The sequence below is a fragment of the Ornithorhynchus anatinus genome, chromosome 20 (assembly GCF_004115215.2).
Source record: "Ornithorhynchus anatinus isolate Pmale09 chromosome 20, mOrnAna1.pri.v4, whole genome shotgun sequence".
Taxonomy (NCBI): domain Eukaryota; kingdom Metazoa; phylum Chordata; class Mammalia; order Monotremata; family Ornithorhynchidae; genus Ornithorhynchus; species Ornithorhynchus anatinus.
Genome location: NC_041747.1, coordinates 25,950,986 through 25,971,636, shown reverse-complemented (window position 1 = coordinate 25,971,636; position 20,651 = coordinate 25,950,986). Strand labels below are relative to the sequence as shown.

At 45.6% G+C, this 20,651-nt stretch overlaps 1 protein-coding gene across 5 annotated transcripts in view; it reads left to right on the top strand.

Annotated features, from left to right (window-relative positions):
* Positions 1 to 16,917: 16,917 nt before the first annotated feature.
* Positions 16,918 to 20,651, top strand: part of FAT3 (FAT atypical cadherin 3) — a 317,724-nt gene continuing 313,990 nt past the window's right edge. For all 5 annotated transcript variants that reach the window (XM_039914896.1, XM_039914894.1, XM_039914895.1 and 2 more), the window contains exon 1: positions 16,918 to 17,199. The gene's annotated coding sequence lies outside the window, so the exon portion shown is untranslated. The remainder of the gene's footprint in view (positions 17,200 to 20,651) is intronic.

The following is a 20,651-nucleotide window of genomic DNA, read 5'->3' as shown; positions in this document are numbered from 1 at the left end:
TGAAATTATTTCATTTATGTGTCGGAGAATTGTTTTGGCAGAAGACCCTTCTATCTGGTTTGGTGGGGGGTTTTTGTTCATTTTTTTTTTCCTCAGCCAAGGATATTGTAATGAAGCTTGGTATATTTTCAGGTGGATGTCAGAAGTATAATTAGGTGTATCTAATAGTGGGGCTTTTGGGGGTGACTTTGGGATGTGGGAGTTGGTGTCTGCCTTCCCCTTATGTGTCTACCAACTCTGTTATATTGTACTCTTCCAAGCGTTTAGCGTCCCGCACAATGTAAGTGCTCAATAAATATGATTGACTGATGTCTTCTCCCCTCTCTCTGAGGGAAAAGTCTTCGCCGGATGAATAAAGGGAAATGGTGGGGAAACGAGCTTGGTGGTTACTTTGAGCTTAGAGTAACTTTCTCCTCAGAGAGGGAAGTGTTGGCAAGGAGTTCTGACGGTGAGCATTATGACCACCCCCTCTCACTGGAGCTGCTGTAAGGGACCTTCCTTTCATGCTGCAGTTTCCCTCTGCAGCCCCAACGCTTTGGTGACCCATCAACCCCCTCCTGTTCTGGCAACAGGAGACATTGTTGGTGCGCTGTCATCTGGCTGCTGATTTATTCCCGACGATCCGCTTTCTCCAGGGGCAGACGAGAGAATTCAGGGATCGAAAACGTTTGTTGACTTCTAGAGAGGCAGTCGTTATCTGGGACGGGCTCAGCAGAGATTGTTTTTTTTCTCCCGAACGTGCAGTGGCTCAGATTCTTAGGTAATAATTGTCGAGGGAAGCATTGCTTGTGAGTGGACGGTGTGGAAGGGGGCTGAGATCCTGGGATCATCCTGTTCAATTTACCGAGTGAAGGCAATCAAACCATCGATCGGTGGTATTTATTGAGCACTTACTGTGTACAGAGCACTGTGCTAAGTGCATGGGAGAACACAATGCATGTCCCTTCCCTCAAGGAGCTTGCAAACTAGATCGGACATATTCTCTGTCCCACATGGGGCTCACAGTCTAAAGAGGATAGAGAACAGGTATTGTATGCCCACTTTAAAGGGGAGTAAATGAAGGCACAAAATCATTAAGCCTGACTCCTCTAACCTTTCTCTAGACTATCTCTTCTGAATGCTAACGCTATTCCCCTGAAAAGCTCAAGATGGTATTTATGACTTTTAGCCAAAGGCTTGGGGATAACTTAAAAGCAGTTTGCTGCCTGTACAAATGATGAAGGAAATAATAATAATAATTGTGGCATTTAGACGCTTACTCTGTGTCAGTCACTGTATTGAGCGCTGGGATGGATACAAGCAAATTGGGTGGGCTGCAGTTTTTTTTAAACTATTCATCAGGTAGTAGAAGTGATATTTTATTGGTATTTTAATGGTATTTTATTGAGCAGTTACTCTGCACAATGCATTTTACTGAATGCTTGGAAAAGGAAAGCAGAAGCATGAGATATATTTCTAGCCCTCAAGGAACAAACGTACGCATGATCTTCATATTTGAAGACACCACTGCCAGTGAAATTCCCACAAGGGCCATTTTTCCTCCTTAATTTTCAAATAGAAGCTAGTGGGACCTTGTCCCTAAGCCTGGCTCCATCACTTGTCATCTGTGTGACCTTGGTTGAGTCACTTTACGTCTCTGTGCCTCAGTTGCCTCACAGTTACCTATGGCCAATACAGGACCCACAGTGACGGCCACGTGTTTGTTTGGTTTTTTACCCAGAAAGGCCATCCGTTGTTGTGTCTTATGAGGAACTTACACGGAGCAGTAATTTCTTATTTGAGTCCGGTGGAGAAATTTGATTTCTGGTGGCACAATGCATTAGCTCATAGTACTCCAGTCAATCAAACTAGATCTTAAGATTGATTCTTTCCATCCTGCTTGGACACAAGGCAGTGAGCGGGGCTTTCTGATCACAGTTCAGACTTCCGGCTTTTGGGCCCGCCCCGTATCTACTAATTGATTATGATCTTGGGCTTTCACCACCCAGGATTCTGCTCGTACCCTAAGACCAGCTCCCTTCCCATTCCCGAATGCAGTGTGAGCCAGTTGTTGCCTTCACAGTCAGACACAAGCGGTTTCCCCGGGTTGAATGGAGCATTTTAAGTGCTTCACAGGTGCATTTTAGAGAAAGGAGGTATTTATTTTTAATGAGGTGAACTGAAGAATAAAAAAAAAAATGCCGCCTTGGAGAATTTCAGATCAAAGGTTTCTTCATTATGAAACACATGGTGGGCTCCAACCTAGAAGCAAGGAATACATTTATACATCTTTAATGAGAGGGATAGGCTATAAATGGTAATTTAATTCTTTTGGGAGAGGATCGTTTAAGTGAGGTTTAAACTCATATGTAGCGAGATGATTCAACCAAGGTAGTGAAGGCAGAATATATTTGAATACGTTCAAAAACTTCCAATTTGGGGAGCCTAAATGTCCCCTCTTTTTAGAGTGCCCATTGATTAAGTAATCAATAAATCAATGGCATTTACCGAGTACTTACTCTGTGCATACCATAAAAAAAATAAGCTAAGCTTCCCTGACCTTGACGTGGTTTTGTTCCAAGTTGGCTGCAAGCAGGCAAATGATGGGAGCGCTTGTTTGGTGTTTGATTTTCAGTGCTTTCTCCCTGGAATCCTTCAACTCTTCATTCAGGGAGAGTAATAACTGTAAATTATATTAGCCTCATAAAATTAATATAATTAGTATTTCATTTTCAATTCATCAGCCATCTCCTGAAGTCAGACATTTAATGTCCCCGTCTCTGTCACTTGGCATTCTGGGGAACTGCTAATTTGCAAAACTGGTTCTGGCTTTTCTGGCATGAAACTGAGGGCCGTAAACTAGCGTTGAGACGTTCCAGGTATCTGGCTGCGGAGCAGAGTGGCAGGTGGGGATTGAATCGATCTCGTTTTTGGGCTAATTTCGGGGCCGGTAATTTTCATGAAGGATAAGCGGTGATTGGCCATTTGCTCCACTAGATCCGGTTGCGTTCTCTCTCCCAAGTGCTTTATTCAGTGCTCTGCACACGGGGGCTCAGAAAATATGATTGATTGGGAGATCTGGGGAAATTATTATTATTCACTGATGAGATTGTAAGCCTCCCAAAGACTTTGTTCCCAATTCATTCGTTCGATCGTATTTACTAAGTGCTTACTGTTTGCAAAGCATCCTACTAAGCACTTGGGAGAGCACAGTATAATAATAGACAAACACATTCCCTGCCCACAAGGAGCTCAGCATGCAGGAAATAGTAAATACTGATGATTTTGAGGAAAAATGGAACTTTTCTGGCCTCTGACTTAGCCTAGCTTTAAATAAAAATTAGTTGATTATGGCTTCAAGGTGGAAGGGGTGATGGGGGGGATCACTTTTTGCTAGGCTTTCAGTTGTGCAGCGGATTTTCCTTTCAAAGCCAGATTCTGTGCCTGCCCTGCCTGTTCTGCATCTTGCCTGCTACTAATTGTGGGATGGAATTTACAGAGATAGGCATAGAAGGTGGTTAAGTGATAATAAAAAGAGGATGTATTACTATAAAAAAAATTCAGGAAGTTGGAGGCCTGAAGACCCTTGTTTGTTATGTTCTCTAAATTAACTTTTGGGAGGATTCAGGCATACTGACTGTTACCCACTGATAGGAGAAAATGCAGTCTCCGAGCCTCGCTTGACAACTGAGTTAAGGCTTCTAAGCTCTGCCCCACTCCTCTGGCTCTGGTTCACACTCCTAGGCTCAATGCTTACAGTCCTGGGGAAGCTGGGCTCACAGTTCCATATTCGCTCACACTTCCAATATTCTTTCTACTAGAGGTAACGTCGAGATCCTTAAAGAGAGTGATGGGGCAGTCTTTTCAGGACTTCTGCCGGACGGCTGAAAATAGAGGACCAAATTAAAAGGAAACATAGGAAGAAATTATTGTGGGCAGAAAATGTGTCTGCTTGATTGTCATATTCTACTTTCCCAAGTCCTTAGTGCCCTAAGCGCTCAATAAATATGATTGATTGAATGAATCCAAGGTCCATTTGCTTCTTCATACTGTATTTCAGCTACGCTGTAATAATTGGGGCTGGATTTCAAAGGCACTGCTATCAGTAATATGATGGCGAAGAATACCTTCCAGTGAGGCAAACGTGACATCACGAGCATTTTCCAGGGGTAAAGCTTAGCGTGGTGATATCACAGGTGCCATTTTGCAGAAGTTGATTCTAGGCCATGCAGACCTGACCCCTGACTCCCCCACCCCAACTTGCTCCAGAGTTGCCGTATTCCCTCCCCACATCCCTCTGTCAGAAGGAAGTAACTCCTCTCAATTAGTCAGTGAAATCTGGACAATCCAAAGATCACAGTCAGGCCTCAGATAATCAAGCATTTACTGGAAGACCAGTTATTTAATGGGAAAGGGTAAGGAGTATTTCTTGCCATCTGTAGCATGATACTTAGTCATTATAGATGAATACTACTACTTTCTTTTCCTTAAATCTAAAAATCTTAGCTTAAAAGGCATCCTCCTCAATAGGAATGTAACCCACAAAATTGCCTGTTCAGACACAGCCCTGGCTAGCTTGGTCAAGGCAACAAACAGCTTCTCCCATTCATTTCCAACTGTCCCATCTCTAGGTGGGAACCATTCTCGGTGCACTTATCATTTAGCATTCTCCCATCAGGTTTCTGGCTCAGGGGAAAGAGCCCGGGCTTAGGAGTCAGAGGTCTGGGTTCGAATCCCGGCTCTGCCACTTGTCAGCTGTGTGATTGTGGGCAAGTCACTTCACTTATCTGTGCCTCAGTTACCTCATCTGGAAAATGAGGATTAAGACTGTGATCCTCACATAGGACAACCTGATTACGCTGTATCTACCCCAGCGCTTAGAACAGTGCTCTGCACATAGTAAATGCTTAACAAATACCAACATTATTATTATTATTATTATTAATGTCTCAGTCCGAGTTCTGCATACATCCAATCCATTCCAGTTTACTGCGTACCTCCCACCCGTGATCCATTGTGGTTGACTGCATGCCTCCCACCCGTGATCCATTCTGGTTCACTGCATGCCTCCCATCAGTGATCCATTCTGGTTCACTGCATGCCACTGAGGCAGCAGAGAAGGCAATTTTATCAATACACTTACTTTCGGGAATCCAATGTGTGTACGTGTGTGTGTGTGTGTGTGTGTGTGTGTGTGTATACGTACATTCAGGGACTTATTTTGACTTGTAGAAATGTTTTTTGCATCTCTCACAGTCAATGGTATTTATTGAGCATTTACCGTGGGCAGAGCACCGTACTAACAAGTATAATTGTAAAATATATAAATATATCATATGTATATTAAATATAAAATATACTTGTACTCTTTAGCATTCCACCCTCTCTGCCCTCTCCTCTCCCACCCCTTTTCTACCAGCCCAACTTTCCAGGTAATAACAAAATGAAGGATAAAATCAGGGTCACTCTGAACCAGGCATTGCTGCACTCTATGGTGATAACACCGAGTCCTTCTACACGCAACCAATGTAAAGGATGCTAAAAATAAACTTAAAATGTTTCTGAAAACCTCTTTGTTAAAGAGGCTCCTGTTGACACTTGGGTGAAATACTGCTGGGTTTGTAAAAATCAAGAGCCTGCTACAAATGTTTTCTTCCTCGAAGAGAATCTCTCATAACTTAGCATGGTGCTTAAAGCATGAAAGGACACTTAAAATGCATTGATAACATCATTAAATAGAAGCATTTTGCCACAGTTGAAGGGTGTCACTGGTCTCTTCTTAGTGAGCGCCCTCTCCCCAAAATACTTTCCCTTCTGTGTCTCCCATCCTCCCTTCCATCCCCAAAACCTGCAATTTAAGTGCTCACTAGGTGCCAGGCGCTGTGCTAAACACCGAAGTGGATATGAGAAAATTGAGTTGGACACAATCCCTGTCCCACATGGGGTTCACAGTCTCGTTCCCCATTTTACAGATGAGGTATGTGAGGCACCGAGAAGTGAAGTGACTTGCCCAAGGTCACAGAGTAGACAAGTGGTGGAGCTGTTATTAGAACCCATGACCTTCTGACTCCCAGGCCTGTGTTCTATCCACTATGTCATCCTGCTTCTCTGTGCCATGCTGCTTTTCACTTCATCCCCTCAGTCCTCATTTCGTCACCTCTGAGCCAGCCCGCGGATTTCTCCCCACCCCCTTCAAGTCTTAAAAGGATCCAGCTGTTGTCTCTCTAGGGTCAACAGGTGGTCAGGATATTTTGAGCACCACTTTGGGGAAAGAGTTGTAGAACCGGGAAGGCTGAGAAGCCCCGGAGCGGGGTGATAACAGAGTCTGAACTCTGCCGAAGGGTCGGTGGAGCCCGACACTGAGATTTGAAATCCAAGAGCAACTGGACGTGGGCAAGAGAGTCCGATGAGAAACATCTCGATTAAACTCAGCTCTCGGGAGAACCACGGACATCGTAAAACATTTGACTCATTTGCTTACGGTGGCGATATACAAATAGCGTTTGAGGATCACAGCACTAGAGGTGGGTGATAAGTCGATGCACACTTTTCCCTCTGCAGCTATGCTACCGATCTTGATGAGAATAAGGAACAGCCTTCCAGGGCCTACACTTTTCAGGCTACTTTACTCAAATAACTACAGAGGATCTTCCACAGTGGGGAAAAGCATTAAGGCGATGTCAGAAGAAAGTAAAGCAGTAAAGCAGGGAATTGGCTTTTTCCAGTGGCGGGAACACAGATAGTTTGGGAACAGTTCCCTCATTCCAAGTATATTCACTCCTGAGAATGGATGGCTGGCTCTCTCCGCCTCCCCCACACTCCAGGGTCAAAAGAGACTCTTGATAGTAATAGTTGTGCTATTTAAATATCTGCAAGCATATCACTGTACTAAGCCCTGGGAAAATATTACAATTGTGAGAATTAGAGTTTTGGCCTTCTGGAAGTGCACAATCTTAGAATAAACTCCCAAAGAGTGTTTATTAGCACCCATATAGACACACAAATAGACCCATGTCTGCTTCCTCTATTGTACTCTCCCAGGCACTTGGTAGAGAGCTCTGCATGCAGAGAGGACTCGATCAGTGCTATTGATGGATTGCTGTTCCATGAGCAGCATGACGTTGGGAAACCTAAGTTGAGTGGGTATTAGCAGCAGTGTTGTGGGCTGGGAGCTTGGGAAGTCTGGTTTCTGTAAAGGGGGAGCCCCGGAGAATGAGTGGCTAGCAGAAACTAAAGCAGCCATGTTGGCAGCAGGGTTAAACCGTGGGTAAGGTGCATGGGGAAAGCTGTCCTTGGACCACTCCTGAATCATACACTTGCCACCCTATGTCTCTCTGCCACGAATATCTCTTGTTTCCCAAAAGGAAGGTGATTGTTTAAAAAAAAATAATTCAGGAATGGGTAATATGGGACCTATGGGATTATGGGCCTCACTAAAATGAGGTCCTGGGGTGGCTGTTGAAGGAGCCCTGCTTTCGGTGGTAATGCTTGTCTCTTTAGGCTAGGAGCAATAAGGGATAGTTTGCCTAGTCCAAGATGATCTTTTTAAAAATATTAAGGAGGGAATGATGTAGCCCCTGGGGGATTACGGGAGTCCCTGGAGTGAGATTGTGGCGTGACAATATTTAACGTTTTGAGGGGTGGAATTTTCAAACTCTCCCTGAATGAGAACAACCAGAATCCAGTAGAATGAGAGTGTTAATGATTCTGCCCTGGAAGAGCAGTTCCTAACCTGCCAGGAGGCAGGGGGATGGACCAGATGACCCCTTGAAGTCCTTTTAGGAACTTGATTTAAACAATTCTCTGATCTGGGAAGGAAAGCTGCTGCTGAATGGAACGTGCCGGGCAGCTTTTTAAGGAGGGAGAAAAGAAAACTGGATACGGTTGAATTAATTTATTCATTCACTGGTATTTAAGTGCTTTGTGTGTGTGGGTGTGTGCAAGACACCTTGCTAAGGCCTCAGGGGAGAGTCCAATAAAAGATAAATGAGACGGTTCCTTCCTTCAGGAAGCTCACATTCTAAAAGGTGGCACTGGACTTCAGGCATATGAGGAAAGACTAAATACTATAAAGTCTAAACAACATAATCCGAAGACCACGATGAGCATATTAAGATTTATTTTCCCTTCTCACTCCTTTGAGAACCAGTTCTCCTCATCATGAGAAGAAAAAGAGGGCATGATATCAAGAAGTCAAAATGCTTCACTCTTGTTTTTTTCCGAGTCTAGTTGATTAATAAGCTGGAGAATAACATTCAAACCTCCTGGTGGTTTCATGTCACCAAAACCCCATTTCCAAGTAAGAAATTGGCCTTTGTCTGTGATTCGCCTACATAATAAAGTAGAACGTTAGGCAGCTGAAGGGCCAAAGCGGTTTATTGTGGAGTGGTAAATTGTAATTATCTAGCTAACCTTTTCTCATGTTAAGCATTGTGGAAAGGTTGTTTTCTTTTCCTATTTCGAGGCTTTGTGTCGGTTCTGTTGGCTTCTCTATTAAAATTTAATTTAGTGGGGGAAAAAACTGCTGAATAGCAATTAGTGGGAATCGCCACTCAAGGGAGTCTGTACTAACCTCTGCAGGGAGGCAGGAGGCTCGCTATTTGGTAACTAATCCAACTGTAGTGATTACTTTCTTACTGGAAAGAAAAAAGATAACTTTCATCAGTCCTCTTCGTCTCATCTGACAACTCAGATGAGAGGGCACCCAGCGAATATTGACGGGGGCAGGTTGAAAACATCATCGTTATTGTGGGAAAAATTTGGAAATGTTAAAAAGGACATCCTTAATCAGCAGAACGGTTGTTCCTTCGAACAACCCCTTGCCCCTCTGAGACAAAATTCTGGGCTGGATAATTCATCGGTCATATCCAGTAATAGTTCTTATGATTCTTGGCCCATCCACAGTGAGACCTTCCAAACAGTGGGCACTCAAGGCACAGACTGGCGCAACCTGCAGTTAACTTACAAACAAAGACTGCTGACAAGTTGAGGCCTTTTGGGGCGGGGAGTTGAACATGGTCTTGAAGCTGGATGAATTTAACGAATGTCAACCGAAGGAGTCCATCAGTCAGTCATTTGTATTTATTGAGAGCTTATTGTGCAGGGCACTGTAGCTCAGGAGAGTACAACATAACAGACACAGTCCCTCCCCACAATGAGCTGACAGTCTAGAGGGATACACAGATATTAATATAAATAAATTACAGATAGGTACAAAGGAGCTGTGGGGCGGAGAGGGGGGATGGATAAAAAGAGCAAGTCAGAGTGACGCAAAAGGGAGTGGGAGAAGAGGAAAGGAGGACTTAGTCAGGGAAGGTCTCTTGGAGGAATCAAGGAATCAACCCACATCCAGGAGGTGCTCCTGTGGAGCCTCGCTGTCTATTAATGGCCATAAACGCACCTGTCCACGGACCTGTAAGTTGGACTGTGCCTTCAAAGATGACCATAGTGACAGTGAATTTTGCCCATGTGGGGTGGGGCTAAAGAAAGCATCCTGTAACTGACTGCTCCTCCCCCCATGGCCCTCATATCCCAGCTCATGGGAATAATAATAATAATTATGGTATTTTTTAAGCACTTACTATGTTCCAGGCACTGTATTAAGCACTGGATAGTCCTTGGGTATATTGGGGTATTTGCCACTTGCAGTTCCTGGTGCTGTTTTCCATTTTGCCTCTTTGTATCAGAATTTTTTGTATGGTATTTAAGCGCTTATTACATGTCAAGTGCTGGAATAGATACAAGCTAACCAGGGTGGACACAATCCTTGTCCCAGATGGTGCTCACAGTCTAACTAGAAGGAAGAACAGGTACTGCATCCCCATTTTACAAATGAGAAAACGGAGGCACAGAGAAGTGTATCTGTCATTTATTTATTTATATCCATGTTTATCTCCCCTTCTCGACTTTGAGCTCATTGTGGGCAGGGAATGAGTCTGATGTTATGTACTCTCCCAGGTGCTTAGTTCAGTATTTTGCACACAGTAAATGCTCAATAAATACAATTAATATTAATAATATATACAATATATACTATATGTAATGCATACAATGAATAATAATGACATTAGTGAAATTAATATTAAAATTAGCAATAATAAAGTGATTTACCCACGGTCACCAAGCAAACAAGTGGCAGAGCCAGGATTAGAATCCAGAATTTCTGACTCGGGCTGGTGGTCTTTCCAATAGGTCATGCTGCTTCTTGCTTCTTCGCCTAAAAAAGTCACCTCTTCCTGACTGCTGTCTGCCAGGCTGACCGGTCCACCGTTGCGATGTCCAGCGGCCCACAGTTATAAGTGGACACTGGCAGACTGATCCAGTAAATCCTATTATAGTCTTAACTGGATTGACCCCATTGAGCCCGAGAGAGAACGTTGTGTTGCCTTTGAATCTCGATCAAAAACTTGGCCTCAAAGGTGACCAGCCCAGGGTGAGTGTTGTGAACCAATTAAAAAATAATTTGGGGCGCTTTGACTTCTGGGTATAAAGGCGAGAATAGGAGCTTTGTAGTGGGAGACCCTGTTTTGTGATCGTGGAGTTCTGGAAAGTTTTCAATACACGCTCCCAAAATCTGGCAGGATGCTCTTTTTGCCTTTGGAGAGTGCTGAAAGGAGGCTTACAGAGCATGTCTGGAACCAAGGCTGCATCACTCGGCTCCCTGAAGAATTGCTTCCACAATAGATTTTTTCCCCCCCATTTTTAATTCGACCATTTTCTGAGGTTGCGGGGGGGACGAGGGGGGCGGGTGGCATTCCTATGTTCTTTCTAGACAAGCTGGCAGGGATGTGTTCCGTTTGAGAAACCAGGGACTGTGAGCAATTGCCCAGTGAGCCTTCTTTTCCTCCCTTGGGATGAGAACCCTTCATTAATAATAATAATAGTGGTATTTTTTAAGCGCTTACTATGTTCCAGGCACTGTTCTAAGCGCCGGGAGTAGATACAAGATCATCGGGTTGGACACAGTCCCCGTCCCACACAGGGCTCACAGTCTTAACCCTTATTTTACAGATGAGGGAACTGTGGCACAGAGAAATGAAGTGACTTGCCCAAAGTCACACAGCAGACAAGCGTCAGAGGTGGGTGTGGAACCCCGGTCCTTCTGACGCCCCGGACTGTACTGTATCCACTGGCCACGCTGCTTCTCCTCTTCCCATAGCTCGTCTTCATTCTTGTCTCATCCTGGGTCCTTCCAGCCTCTGACATCACACATCGAGTGCATTCATCTTGACTGGACCCAATCTGATTACTTGCTGCTTACCCCAGTGTGCAGCACTTAGTTCATAATGAGCCTGTAATACATGCTATGATTATCATGATTAGGAATATATCGAGTCTCCCAGGTGGGTGCCTGGCTAGTCTTATAGATTCTAAACAAATTGTCATTCGATGGGGGTCAGGCATGTTGAACCAAGGGTGTGAAGGTTGTGGAGATTTTTTAAAAATTTATTCCAGAATTTTCCTTGAATCTGGAAACTTTTTCTCCTTCCAGTGGTGGTCAGGTAAAGGAAAAGTCTCTGAGAATGAGCTTTAATTTAACCACGAAATAAAACAAAGCCAAACTGAAAGCCAAGGCCTTGGACACTTCCTGAAATTTCCGCCACTCAGGGTCAACTGCGAGTAGTCTGCTGTTTCCCAGACCGTGATTATCTGTGGCTCTTGACAGTCATTGAGTCATTCATTCAAACATATTTGAGTGCTTACTGTGTGCAAAGCACTGTACTAAGCGCTTGGGAGAGTATAGTACAACAAACAGACACATTCCCTGCCCACAGTGTACTCACAGCCTAGAGGGGCCCAAGTTCAAGCCTCATGAGTGATGGCTGTGAGTTACGTAGATCCTTTTCCTCTCTGTCCTTCCCTCATGCTGTTCCCTTGACTTGGAACTTCCCATTTCCCCCAAATCCATCGGACTGCAGCACCACCCACCCCACATTCATCCTATTTCCTCTCACGTCATTTTCCCAATGAATTCTCGGCATCCCAAGTCCTAGAAAAATAACAGTCAGCTCTTGCTTTTAAGTATCTGTTGATAAACCTTCTCAACCCATATATGTACATTTATATACAATATATCCATTGTACATTCAATTTATTTCATTTACTCAGTAAATACTCTGATGTCTGTGATATCTGTTCCCCCCACTAAAATGTAAACTTGTGGTTAGGGAATGTGACCCTTGTTTTGCATTTCAAAAGTGTTTAATACAAGCTATTATTCCACCCAGGAGGTGCTCAAGAAATACTATTACTACAAAGCAGTTAGCTTCTCCTGTAGCATTAAAGTTGATTTCTGGCACCCTTTGTTCTGGATATGGATCATAATAATAATTATGGTATTTGTTAGATGCTTACTATGTGCCAGGTACTGTACTAAGCATTGGGGTGGATGCAAGCAAATCAGGTTAGACACAGTCCCTTGTCCCACTTGGGGCTCAGAGACTCCAACCCCCTTTTACAGATGAGGTAACTGAGGCACCGGGAAGTGAAATGACTTGCCCAAGATCCCAGCAGACAGGGGGTGGAGCTGGAAATAGAACCCATGACCTTCTGACTCCCAGGCCCGTGCTCTCTCCACTAAGCCATGCTGCTTCTCATGAGAAGTGGTGGGAGTCAGAGAGTTAGAGAGTCAGGGAGTCAGATCGGTGACCAATCTGCCGCTTCTTAGGCAAGTCACTCAACTTCTGTGGGCCTCAGTTACCTCATCTGTAAAATGGGGATTAAGACTGTGAGCCTCACAGGCGACATGGACCGTGTCTAACCTGATTAGCTTAGTACGCTGTCTGGCACATAGTCTGGTGCTTAAAAACAGAAGTTAGAAGTTAGTCTGTGGTCCCAGTGTATCTGGAGAAAAGCTCTGTCAGGTAAATGGTCGGGTTCCTCCAGGAACAACATGGAAATTGAGCTCATGCATATTTTTACTTTGACAGCTGAGACTTGATATGTTTTCCTAAAATCGAATCAGCCTGACTGCTTTGCTGTTAAAGATATTTAATTCCCATTAGAGAGTAGTGACCAATATAGATTGCCCTAGACATTGTGTTGTCTTATGCTGTCGAGTCGTTTCCGAGCCATAGCGACTCCACAGACACATCTCTCCCACAACGCCCCCCACCTCCATCTGCAATCGTTCTGGTAGCGGATCCACAGAGTTGTCTTGGGAAAAGTATGGTAGCGGTTTACCATCGCCTTCTTCCACAGAGTAAACTCTAGTCTCCTTCCTCGACTCTATCCCGTGCTTCTGCTACTGCCCATCACAGGTGAGTTGGGACTGTAGTAGACGGCTTTCTACTCGCTAGCCACTGCCCAAGCTAGGAATGGGTATGCCTCCGCTTCACTCTCCCTCCCATAGCTAAGACTGGTAGAGTACTGGAAACTCACCAGGAGTGATCCCGAGAGGGAAGGTCTAGACAATAGGGATGCTTAATTTGAGGAGAAGCGGCACCCTCATATTTGGTCGTAAAATACAAGAAGTCTCCTGAGGTCTGTACCATCTGCTATCTGCTAATTCAGCTGAACTGTACTCTCCCAAGCGCATACTATAGTACTCTGCACATAGCGCTCAATAAATTCCATCGATTTATTACTACAAGTTCCGTGGCCGTGGCGTCATCTCAAAACATTGCACAAAATGTCCTTTTCGTAGGGCACTAAGAAGTGGTAGTCTGCAAAGCCTTTTTAATATAGCCATAGTTTTCAGGTTTCTCATCACAAGTGAGACGTAGGGATTGGTTTTCCCCCAACATATCTCAGGATCTGTACTACCAGCAGGGAAATGTAATGTAATTTTTCCCCAAAACAGATCCCGTCTGAAGTCTAGCATCCTATCTCTATAGGTTGCCAAATATGGGATCCCTGGGTTTTAATTCATCCAAAAAATTGACATCTGTTGGAGCCTCAGGGCTGCTGGAAGTGACTGTAGCTTGCTGAAAGAATCCCTAGCTCTGTTATCTCTGCTCTTGTAGATCTCCCCTTTCAATCTCTGATCCCTTTTCAGTCTTCCTCGGTAGGTGAATCTTGACGAGGGTGGGGGGGAGAACGGGGGGGTGATGGGACCCCAAGGCAGCTTGGCAACCAATTTCAGCAGTCGGAGAACCCACAAGAGGAGGGAGAGTAACCAAAATCTGTGTTTCATAATATTCCGGGCCAAGTCAAGCAGCCTGGAATTTGGATTGAACCCCTGCCTGTCGTATTCCTCTCTCCGTGCGTGTTCCGCTTCAGTTTCTCACCACCTTGGCCAGGGGTGGAACCTGAAAATTGTTTAAACAGGGGGTCCTGTATTCATTCACTTAACTCTTTGAGACCTCTAGTAATCTTGAGGAAATTCATGATCTCATACGTTATTAAGGTCACATCTCCTCCAAGAGGCTTTCCCCGATTAAGCCCTCTTTTCCCGAACTCGCTCTCCCTTTTATGTCTATGCACTTGGATCTGTGACTTTGGATATTTGATATTCACCCCATCCCATAGCACTTACGTACATATCTTTAAATTATATATTATTTATTACTTATTCATATTAATGTCTGTCTCCCCTTCTAAACTGTCATCTCGTTAAGGGCAGGGAGAATGTTAATTCTCCTGTATTGTACTCTCCCAAGGGCTTAGTACAGTGCTCTGCACATAGTGAGCAGACAGTAAATGTCATTGATTGATTTATGAACTTTTGAAATTAGGTTTACACTTAACGAATATGTGATCTCCAATCATTTAACAGAAGGGATTATATAACCCATTCACTTTCACCTCCTAATTTTATTGTGTCCTGCACAGCGCCCCTCAGAGTCTCCTCATTTTTTCATTCGTCTGAGCACATTTTACTATCGGTTGTGGTAGCTACTGATTTTTAGGTTGGGGCTTCCAAAACTGAGCAGGGAGGGCACTTAGGAAAAAAAGTAAACCTAGATAATTAAAAGAAAGAGATCTCTTTGAAACTGCAGTCCAAGCCTTGCCCCCCAAAGAGCCAAGAGCTGGTGGGTTGATTTGTGCTTGGCACTAATTTGTAGGAGAAAGGGTTAAGTCTGGTACAGTGATTGCTTTTTGTCCACAGTGGAACTTAAACAGCTTTATACTGTGCGTCGAAAAAACGAGTTGTGTTTGCTGGAGCAGGAAAATCGGGATCAAAGAGAGCAGTCTTTCTTCTTAAATAAAGGTGAGATGGGAAGGCTTGGGCTGTATTTAGCCGACGAACCTCACCAACTTGTTTGTATGATATCTTGGACCAGGCCTCTCTAATTATTCACCGAGAAACAAGTAGTCCTTGTGTGAGTCCCCTGTGTTTCTAACGGCAACCTGGGGGAGAAAAGCTGGAGTATTAGACTTCTTTTCTTCCCTCTGAGTTTAAAACAAGATAATACGTTAGGGGCCAGGGGTCTTTAAATGCATTTCAGTTTGTCGTGACAGATTTTTAACCTAATGTGCAGTGTATGAATGTTGCTGCTTTGTTTCTTTTTCTTTGGTCATTCCGACTGGGAGAAAACACACACACACTCACACACACACAGCTGCCTTAGTGTACAGGATCCTAAAAGGCAGCTTATTTCATATTGATCATACCAAGGAACAAGTGAACTACCGTGTTAATTGGGTCCACTGGAATCCAATCCTCTGGGACAGATCCTTCTCGCCAAGAAAAAAAAAGACCAAGCTGCATAAAATGTTAACATTGGCAGCGTCTGCACTTCTGTCTACTCTGCTGCAGAGGGGCTGAAGGCTACTAGGGTTTCAGCAACTCATTTTGTACCAAGTTGCTTATTTCGGTGAGCTTGCCTCGCGTGCGCCGTTTCTTCACCCCAGTCCTGCCTGCGAAGTTGTGAAGGTCTGTCTGGAAAATTGCTGCTGCCCCTGTGTGCAGTGGCTTGGCTGTCCTGTCAGCATTGTTCTTCTAATGCTCATTCCATATGTATGTCACATCCCAACAATGCCCTCCTCCCCCCAGCCTCTCCCCCTCCTCTCTTGCTACCCCTCCCCCTCTCCTGCTACCTCTTCACTTCCCCTCCTGTCCCTCCCCCCTCCATCTCTCCCTTTCCCTTCCCCATCTCTCCCTTTACCCTTCCCCTAGCCATCTCTCCCTTTTCCCTTCCTTCTCTCCCTTTCCCCTCCCCCTTTCCACCTCTCCCTTTCCCCTTTCTCCCTCCATCTCTCCCCATTCCCTTCCCCTCTCCATCTCTCCCTACTCCCTTCCCCTCTCCATCTCTCCCTTTTCCCTTCCCCCATCTCTCCCTTTTTCTTTCCCCTCTCCATCTTTCTCTTTTCCCTTTCTCCATCTCTCCTCATTCCCTTCCCCTCTCCATCTCTCCCCATTCCCTTCCCCTCTCCATCTCTCCCTTTTTCTTTCCCCTCTCCATCTTTCTCTTTTCCCTTTCTCCATCTCTCCCCATTCCCTTCCCCTCTCCATCTCTCCCCATTCCCTTCCCCTCTCCATCTCTCCCCATTCCCTTCCCCTCGCCATCTCTCCCCTTTTCCTTCCCCTCCATCTCTCCCTTTTTCCTTCCCCTCTCCATCTTTCTCTTTTCCCTTTCTCCCTCCATCTCTCCCCATTCCCTTCCTCTCTCCATCTCTCCCTTTTCCCTTCCCTTCTCCATCTCTCCCTTTTCCCTTCCCTTCTCCATCTCTCCCTTTTCCCTCCCCCTCTCCATCTCTCCCTTTTCCCTTCCCCTCTCCAGCTCTCCTTTTCCCTTCCCTTCCTCTGCCCCTTCCCCATCTTCTGCCCCTCACCGTCCTCTCCCTCTCCCCTTCCCTTCTCCAAATCTCCCTCTCCCTGCCTCCTTCGCCCCCTTCCCTTCCCTCCCCCTCTGCATCTTCTCCCTCTCCCCTCCCACCCCTCCCCTCCTCCCTCACCACCCCCTACCGGTTCATACATTTCCCAGCTCTCTCTGGCGCGCTCTCCTTCTCGCTCCCGCTCTCTTTCTTTCTTTTTTTTCCTGCCTCCCCCTCCTCCCTCCTTATCCCAAGGACCGATTCTCTCAGGGTGCGCTCAGCGGGGCGATCCAAAGCTTAGAGAGCCAAAGTATTGATCTCCCCATCCCTCCCCGACACGAAGCTTGTTTTTCCAGAAAGTCAGATGGGTGGTTTTTTTCTGTCGGCGCCCTGACCGGTGAGCGTGGGAGCGGATCTCGCCGGCCCCGGGTGGGGGATGGAGTCGGGCCGGGGGGGCGGGGACTCTCCGACCTGTCGCCGACCTGTCGGGACTCCCTTCCCCGGACTGAGCAGAACCAGTAGGTAAGTGCAAGCTCCCGGATTGTATCCGCGCAAGGTGGGAGCCGGCGCATTGTTCTTTTTATTCCCCCCTCCCCACCTCCCCGAAGCCTGCAACTAATTGGCACGCGTGGGAATTTGGAGAGCTGGAGATCTGTGGGTGGAGAGCTCCTCTCTGGCGATTCTGCTTTTCGTTGTGGTCTTTCTGTCTTTCTTTGCGATCCGGATGGTGAGGTGGAAGAAGACCCCCTCCCCACTGCGGAGGATCTGGGTCCACGGGACCCAAGCCCCCCACCCCCTTTCTGCTGCGTTTCCGTGCAACGGCGCCCTACCTGCGCTCAACGCGTCTCGCACTTTGGGGAGCCAACTTCGGAGCACGTGCGTGGATTTGCAGCCGGGAGGGGTCCCAACACGGGGGTGCAGGTAGGAATGGGTCGCTTGGACCAATTGCACTTTCTCCCCGTTTGAAAATAAGGGCTCGGATGGCAGGGCGTTGTGCGCAAAGTTGGCAGTTCCCACCGAGACCGTTTGAATTGGGGAGAGGCGTTTGCAAGGAGTGCCCGAGCCCGTGAAGAGGGTGGATAACTTTGTGCATTCTGCCCCTCGGTGTGTGGGTTTGCAGAGGGGGAGCTTTATTTCTGGGTCTAGGAAAAAATTCAGTTGGGGAGGGGGTTTTTTTCTGGGGAGTGACTGAACGGCAAATGAAAGAATTTCAGATGAAAATGAGACCCATTACTGAGTCAATAGCCTTCGAGGTCGTTATCTTAAACTTCTGAGCATAAAATGTAATTGAAATGGGGAAAGCTTTTATTTTTAATCTGCTGAAAAATAATCACGTGGGGAAGAGAGCGCCAGATGTAGCAGGCTGGACTATATGGTAGCCTTGTCATTTTTATACGGTAGAAATCACTGGAGCATTATTGGTGAGGGGGAAGGGTCTGAGGGGGGTGAATACGCCGTATTTGTTCTTTGAAAAGAGTTTGGCTCTTGTGAAGTCATGTTATAAAATGTGTTTTGGTTTGGGATACAGAAAATGCATTTGACGATGTTTATTTTCTGTAATAAGTTGTGGTTTGGGGGGCGTGTGTGAAATGTGACTGCATTGTGTTTAGCGAATAGAGAATCACTTCTGTGGGTGGAAAACACTTTCATCTTGAACATCTTTTGCATTTCTGTAATACTTAAGATGACCAATATCAGTTTCAGATAAGCAGGTACCCTTAACTGATCTCAGTTTTGTTTGAGACTTGCCTGTTTTTCAAGATATGGCACTTGTACTGAATTCCTTCCCCTTATGAGTATGACACACATTCCAGAAATGCCATCAAAAAAGTGAATTTCCCTCATCAAACAGCTGTTTTATCAGAAAACATTCCTGTAAAGTTGGTTAGCTAATCTCCCTCCGTTCTCTTTGGCTCTTTCTTTCTGTAGCTCTCTATCTTGCCTATAAAACACACACACTCTCTCTGTCTGTCTGTCTCCGAATGCCTGTGTCTGTCTAGGTCTTTCACTTATAGCTGCTTAATATGGAGAAAAGGGGAATGGAGGTCCCAAATGACCTATTGCCCCAGGTGGTGTTTTGGATTACTAGGTGACCGTGCCGTTTGTTCGCTGTGTGACCTTGTGGGAGTTACCTGACATCTCTGTGACTTGATTTTCACCATGTACAGTGGGGTGGATGGGCTATTTTTGAGCTCCCTCACATGAGTACAGAGAAGCAACCAGTTTAAAAAATGTTACACGATAAATGATCTCAAAATAACTTTCTATTCGAAAAGAATATCAACACATTTATGGGGACGCCCAACCCCACACACTGATGAAAGAATGAGTTTAAAAATGGATGCAGCTAATTATATAATATGAGTCTCCCAGATCGGCTCTCTCCTTATTGTTTTTAGCAGACCCGAAAACTTTTTTGTTCTGCCTAGCAGTGCAGTGGCATGAAAGGTACTTTTTTATGGCATTTGTTAGCCCTTACTGTGTGTCAAACACTGTTCTAAGCCCTGGGGTTAATTTAGGTCAGATATAAGTTAATCAGGTCACACACAGTCCTGTCCCGCATAGGGCTCACAGTCATAAGTAGGAGGGAGAACATCTTAGGTCATCTAATCCATTCCTCTGCCTTCAGACAGACCTCACCAAACTTGGCAAAATCTCAAAGTTCATTTAGTTTTTTTCCCTCAAGGACAGAAGGACATCCAGTGACTCACATAGTTTAGTGCCTCAGGAGGAATTGATTAAAGATCACTGAGACATTTAATGGTTTAAAGATCCCTTGAGGTTGATTTTTGGCCCGTATTTCCTGAAAGGGAAAAAACTTAGTTCACACTAATTCCATTTTTGATCATTCTTTTGAAATCAGGAAGAATGGAAGTTGTGTTTTGGGTGGAAGTAGGGAGGATAGAGAGCATTTTATTTCAATAGCTTTGGTGTGGAAGCTGCATTTCATTGTAATAGGGATGGTGTGGAAACCTTGTAATTGTATCCCAAGGGGAGGAAGTTAAGTGTGTATTGTGGTGTTTATTATGAGCAAGGGAATTGGACTGCTGGATATTGTTTTCCCGGATTTTGACCCTTGGCTCCTGCAGTTAGGGGGCCTTGGTCCCTGTCCTTCTTGCTTGATGTGTCTCTTGCACTCAATGAGGAGCACTCCTGAGCCTCTTCAGAGCTTTATGGTAGGTCTTCAGGGGTCTCAGTGCTCCCAGGCTGTAGCCCCCCTGGTAGGGGAAGTTTCCCTCTCTTTCAGGCCCTTGCTTTCTCACCTTAGGCAAGTCACTTGGCTATCTCAGAGGCACAGCATCCCTGTACGCCATCCTCTAATCCTCCCTTGTCAATCGTCCAAAGCAGCAGAGTTCCTGGGAAGGGAGATCCCCAATCTACACTGCTGGTAGGGCAGGCCAACAGCTCCAGTGAGGGAAGACACGGGGCGATCAGTACTGGACTCGAGCAGGGAAGGAGATGAGGCATCTTGGGGAGCCTGGCACCTTGGGATTGGATGTGTGGATTGGTGAATCAATCAGTCAGGCATTTGTTGAGTGCTTACTGTGTGCAGAGCACTGTGCTAAGTGCTTGGGAGAGTACAATTTAACAGAGTTGGTATACGTGGTCTTTGTCTTCAAGGAACTTAAAAGTCTAGAGGGGGAGACAGGCATTAATAAAAATAAATTATGGATATGGCACAAGTGCCAGCTGAGGGTGGGGTGAACAATGGGTGCAAATCCAAGTGCAAGGACGACGCAGAAGCAGTGGATGACCAACAGAAGTTTGCATGTCGGGTTTGTAGTTGAACTCTCAGGGCCGTTCCCAGGAGGTGGATGCCAGAATAACACCTTTCCTGCTCCTGGGAGCAGTTCCTTTGGATTCCCAGAAGAGAAGAACCGAGATCCCGTGTGAACCGGAAACCCTAATATAGCCACCTCTCTGGGGAGTGCCCGCTCTTTGTGGAGAATATCTGAGTGGAGGATTTGGGGTTC